Here is a 6,369-nt window from a genome sequence, read left to right as displayed (position 1 = left end):
TGAGTGTCAAGAGACCAGCATTATGTGTAAAGAGGAACCCATCAAGCACAGTGCATGCAGCTGTGAATACTAACACGGGATGAATGACCGTACACATAGCTAGTAAGTCTCACTGGACTCATCACAATGTTCCCTATTTGTAATAGCAAATCAAATTCTTTGTCCAAAAAGAGTCACCACTTACTGCTAAATGGAGTCATATGATTGTTCCTTAGCCACATGGTATTGACTTCTGTTCGCTAAATGGCTGACCCACATTCGGGAGACACGCCTGAGAAAATCACTGCACTTCAAATTCTACCATGAAAATCAATGAGAAAGCATTTTTAGAAGAGAGTGTGAGAGAGCAAGCTTATTCATGAAGAAATGTAAGACACTTGAGATAATTTTTGCCAAGTTCTATATCAAAAGTGCCATATATTTGATTAAATGGTTGTAGACATCAATTTTTTAAACTGTTGGCTTCTCCTTCTCCCTGTTTACAGAAATAGAGGGAGACATTTGCCAGTTCTTCAATATTTTACATTCCATTTTCTCTTCTTAAATAAGCAACTCACCACCTCTCTTTCTCTGGGACTTTACAGCCTCCTTTCCTCCCCTTTCTAACAAATGACCCATGGGAGAAGCATTTCTCTTTCCTAGGATTTGCTCCATGACATTACACTTACATACCCCAAGACTGTCTTCACATCACCAGCTCTGTGCAGAGAAGTTGCTGGCGTGCAGTGATGATCTTGGACCTGAAATATATTTTTCTATTTAAAACATCTCCAGATAAAAAGCAATTTTGTCATTGACACACGCTTGCCTTTGTGCAATACCATTTCTATAAGGTTGACCAAAAGCAGGCCAAAATACTACGCAGCAATACATTATTGCAGACATACTTCACCTGACACAGAGTTTCAGCTATTATACTCCTCATGATCTACAAATGAATATTTTCATACCCCTTTCCAGTTCCCTGAATCAGTCAGTCCCCCAGAAGTGCAGGTCTTCCACACATCTGTTCAGCCTCCCTCTTCAGCAGTGGCTTTAGTTGCTCAGCCAGAATCTCTTCCTGCTGACTTAGCAGATATTCTTTTCTGAAGTATTCCTTTATCATACCAGGAATAGAAAAAATTATAAGTAGGATGCACAGCTTCAAACCAGACCAAAAATCACCATTTTTCTACACAATTAACCACAAAGAGTAAAATAATCTATAATCACTCATTTTTGAGAACTGCCAGCTGTAACAAATCTGATCAGCTAATTAGATTAATGACAGAAACGTTATTTTGCTTTAAAATATTTGTGAATATATAAGGATGATAAATGTGCTCATTTAATGTTCTGTGAAACAAAGGGGGTTTTAAGAAGTTGCAATACCAATGCAAAACTGAAGCCTATAACCTGGAATACCAGTTAAAGAGCAATTCAAATCATGCCATTGTTATACAACGGAAAACCAGGAACCAGGACATGACAGGATGGAAACCTGTCCGCTAAACACACCAGCTAGGTAAATACGTCTTTGGAAGTGCAATAAAGTGAGAGTGGTATGTCTTGTTTAATAAACATAGCATTGAGCTAGAATGTGAAGTTTTCTTTCTGAAATTATTGTTGTAGAATGAACAACGAAATAACAATCAGTCTGCTAATCCATGTATGGGAAACAATTTGGGTATTCTGAGACCAAGAGTTTTCTCCCAAACTACAAAAGGTCTCTGAAGTCGGGGGGGGGGGGGGGGGGGGAACAAAAAAACCACCCTGCTTCTAGGCAGATCTACAGAAGGAAGAAAACAGGGACTGGTTGATGATACACAAATAATGGTGCTAAATTTGAAAACTCTCTAGGTGTTTACCGATGGCTGATGTACAAACAGACATGTAAAAAAGGCCGGACTGAGGCACCAGGCAGATGAGACACACTTTGCTACCTTCGTGCCGAATACTGTAAACCACAAGTTTATTCTGCTGTTCCCAGATTAAATACTCGGACTGCCATGATGTATGTTTACTGAAATAACTGAAATAATTAGTAAGGTACATACCAGCACAGCTTAGAAATTCAGTAGAGCTATAGCAGCTGGGAACATGCAGCGATCTTTTAAAACCCCATCATTTGATATTTGTGTGCAACGGCTTCCCCTTGCCATCTCTTGTTGTAGCACTCCCTCTGTTATTGACTCCCACTGTTTCTGATTCATACAGCACTTTATTTCTGGGAAGAGACCTCTTTTTTTTGCTTTCTGAACCTCTTTTTCAGTCCAACGACATTCTGCATCTGCTCCCCATCTCTGGCATCATATAGGTCTTCCCTTGAAAGGCTCTGCTTACTTCAACAGCCCATTCCTTCTTCCACCAAGGTGCTTCCAACTTTCTTGAAATATCCACCAAAGCGGCGTGTTGCAAAATGAAACCTTCTCAATGAAATTTCAAAGCCGTTGTAAATATATCCAAATATAATGCCAATTTTTTTTGTTTTAAAGCATGTATTCAATCTAAGAAAAGTAAATAAATAAAAAAAGTTTAAAAAGCTCTGCTTCTTAGTTGTTTGTAAGCACAGTTTGTTTCTAAGAAGTGGATAACTGTGGATCTGCATGCTGTTCCACCTCTATTCGCTAATCCCAGGCTATGTCCCAGTTGTGTCAACCGCCTAAGATGGGAAAATTTGCTTGAACTGAAATTCAGATTGCTCACTTTCATACATATTTGTAGATTTATTCCCATGTATTACAGGTAGAATGAGAAGAAACTTTTACAAGGGTAAATAAAGCTGCTTCTGCCTTGTTTCTGACAGTCCTAGAGAGTACTACTGGTAGGATTTGAAATGCCATGTATACTGAGCTCTCAAGCTTTTCCCCAATATTTCTGTTCTCATTTCTGTACTTTGAAGGACTCTGTAATCTTGTCGTATCCCTTTCAAAAGCTTTCTTATGCTAGGGGATTTCCTTGTTTGCATGGTAAATTTCACTGAAGTCCTGTAAAAAATATCTCTGGGTATTTCCTAAGAGTAAATGAATTTCAGGGAACCAAGAGGAGTCTTTCAGCTTGATATCTTGTGGATCACATAAACTGAATTGTGTAAGTTTATAAGAAGTTACAAGTGATTCATCTTTTGATATATATATATGTGCTAGTTTACATTATCTTTAAGACAAATTTTAAAATCATTCCATTCTACGTGCACAGTAGGTATTTGCTGTGTACTTTATACTTGGATAGAGTAGCAAGTGAAGCTGTAGTAGTCCTGGCAGTCAGGACTTTATGCTCCATTGAATTCCGTGGAAGTTGTGCAGTTTGTCTCATTGCCTTCCCCCAAGTGGCACACATATGCATATATGTCTGTGTATAGGTATTATATGTATAAACAGAAACACTGCAAACCCCATTATGCATTTTATTAAATACAGCTTCATACAGATTACAGGCCAGAAGCATACTGCTCTGGATATAATCTCAGAAACAGAATTTTTCTTGCTGTTTCATTTTCTTGAAATTCTATAGGCAGAAAACCCAGCAAAGAATGTGATAATGGAAAATGACAGTTAGATTGGTTTTCACTGTAAGATAGTGCCTATCATAAATAGCTCTGTTAACAACTTTAAGCACTACTGAAATTTTTAAATAGCCTATAATGGAGATCGTACACTGTAAAAAGACTATACGCATAAAAGCAATTGACTCCTTAACGGCATATAACACTAATGAAAGCCAATCAGGCATTCGCCCATTTTCTGATAATTAGCAGCTGTTATCTGACAGACGCCATTTCCTACACATGCTTTTGCTCAGGGTGAGTATGAGAAAAGTTTGCTGAAGGCAGGACTATTTTTGGCCCGGCAACACTTATGTTGCTATGTGCTCTCAGATTACTGGGCAGATAGGCACACAATGAAGTCAAACAGCTGATCTGCAAAACTGAGAACACTGTGCGGTTTCCTCCGCCGGTGCTTGTTTGTGTATAAATATGCACATGTGCACAAACTACGGGTAATGAAAGGTTATTTTTCTCTAGATACGCTTGTCAAAGAAAAAGGCCACATCCTGCATCCTGTTAAAACCCTGTGTTAAAATGCAGTCAGAACCCCTTAGCAAGCTCTGTGAAATCACTCCGTAAAGTCGCGCCTGTGACAGTTTGCGCCTTCTGTTTCACTGAGTAATTTCAAGTTGATCTTAGTTACGATAGAAGGACCGCGGGCCAGCGCTGCTGCGAGCATTGCTTCCTTCTGTCAGTGGATAACGGCGACGCTGAGAGCCTTTGATCATCGCCATCACAGCAAAGCTTGCGATGGCTGCAAACGCAGTCTCGCTTTCGGTTCGGGTCGGATGGGGGATTCTGCCAAGGTCATTGTTAAAGTCTAGCTGCTACCTTTTGTACAAGGCTGGACTCGGTACCTTCCACCTCGCCTCTCTTTCCCTCCAGCCGTCGTACTGGGCGCCTGGTGAAACAGCAGCCAAGCTGTCGCTGCAGGTTAGTTAGAAGAAGCACCCAAACTGGAGCCCACGTACTTTATTAACGAACGTAGCACCCTTTAGGCAATGAAACTCACCGATAAGCACGATGGGCTCTTGGAAGGAGGCTGTCATACATAGATGCGTTGGCCTAAACCATTGATAGGTAGACCTGCAGCTGTTACCGCAGTAGGCAGTATAAGATTCTCCACAACCAGTACACACAGAAATGACAAAATACCCTGTCTTAGGGCTGTTGTAGGTTAGTTTTCTCAGCCACATGCCTGCCTTATGATTAATTTCCTGCTTCAGTTATCCACAACTAATGTGGACAGAAGTTCTACATCCTGTCTCAGTTACAGCAATAAATGTCTTTTTCCGTGTTTTCACCTAACGCAAGGATCCTATGGGAGCACACGCCTCTGGTCTCCACGCTGCGCTCCCCAAAGCTGCTTCTGCGGAGAGGGCAGGAAAACGCCGTGAATCCCAGCTGTGTGTCGGGAACACAGCCTGCAGGGCTCTCACACAAGCGGGGCTGACGACCGACTCTTTCCCTGTTTGCCCTTCCCTGTTCTGCTGGGATATTTGGGACAGCACAGGGCACCGGTAAGATTGGTTTGTATTCTACTAGAGGTAGTTTTTTATAGCGTGGGGATGAAGGTAAGTTGTGTGAAGATGTGTCAAGAGGGCATCTGGGCTACATGAGACTCCAAACCCCTCCAAGGTCTGTCCCACTGCATGTGAGGGGATGACCCATTAGTGTCCACCTTTTTCCAGTAGCCACTTTCCCAGTAGGAGCCTGCTAGGCACTACCAAACAGCGACATTGAGCAACAGCTATGCTGTCGAGTATCTGGCACCCCAGCCACCATGTCCTGGCCTTGTGACAACAGAGATGTTCCCCTCCAGACACAGGGATGGGGAAGGGTGGAAACCCGCTCCACTTCTCTAGTGACCGCAAAGATTCTTCATTCAGATTTAACAAGGTCAAATAAATCAGGGAAAGAACACAAGTTTCGGGTTCTTGTTTCCAATGCAATGACATATGACTTGGTTCAGTGAAGCCCTTCGTGTCACTGCTGGACTTACCCTGGCAGGAGAGTCCCCTGAAGAGACCTTTTACTGAAGAACATGAGTGGGTGCCTCTGAGAGAAGACAACACTAGTTTTCACTTCAGAGGCATGTACCTCATTTTTTGGTAGTGTTGGGACGTATCAGTTCCCTAAACGGGACATATCTCATATATCAGTTAAGATTGGAGATGCTATGATTTTACTGAGGGAGGGAAAGGGAAAATCCCAGCTTTGAAAATCTTCGTTACTCAAACATATCTCTTGGGCATATTAAAAAAAAAAAGTCTTAGTTCAGACATGCAACAAGAGGGGAAATCCCTGAGAAGACAGAAAAGGAGAACCTGACATTTACTTAGCACTCTACAGCTGACTAATTCTCAGGAAAGTGCTATTCAAGTTGGAGAGCCACAGTTGCATGGCCTCTATCTGTCTGCAAGTCCCTGACTTCAGGCATCTTTTGGAAATTTGCTAACAAACCCTTGCAGCTGCCTTTTTTCTCTTCCTCCCCCCACCCTTTCTAGATTTTTAAATCCTCTTCAGTGCTGTTCATAGAAGTCATCAACTGAAGACAGCAATTCCACCCTGTGAAAAACACCTTTCCTTTCTCCAGTGTTAAACAAGCCCAGTGGGAGACAGCAATTATCAGGGACTTGCTACTGCAGTAAGCAAACGTCAGTCAGTAGAAAAAATGAAAATATTTTAGAGGAGAAAATAGATCACCAAAAGCAGATGAGCCTAAGGGAGAAAAATACCACTTTGATCTAATATACTGTTTAATGTCAGCCATATCTAAGTGTGAAGAAAGAGTTTGGTCTCTGACCATCTTTTCAATATGTTTCAGTTAAAGATATGGGAAT

The 6,369-nt window shown here is 41.5% G+C and overlaps 1 long non-coding RNA gene across 1 annotated transcript; it reads right to left on the bottom strand.

The window, feature by feature from the left end:
• Positions 1 to 962: 962 nt before the first annotated feature.
• LOC142044998 (uncharacterized) lies at positions 963 to 4,900 on the bottom strand. Its single transcript, XR_012654482.1, has 3 exons — positions 4,539 to 4,900; positions 2,037 to 2,486; positions 963 to 1,096 (listed from the first exon to the last, which is right to left on the bottom strand). It is a non-coding gene; the product is annotated as an uncharacterized LOC142044998 (long non-coding RNA).
• Positions 4,901 to 6,369: the final 1,469 nt, after the last annotated feature.

This window comes from Buteo buteo, chromosome 26, assembly GCF_964188355.1.
Source record: "Buteo buteo chromosome 26, bButBut1.hap1.1, whole genome shotgun sequence".
In the NCBI taxonomy this organism is placed as follows: domain Eukaryota; kingdom Metazoa; phylum Chordata; class Aves; order Accipitriformes; family Accipitridae; genus Buteo; species Buteo buteo.
The sequence above is the reverse complement of the archived record's forward strand: the minus strand, read 5'-3'. Positions and strand labels throughout refer to the sequence as shown.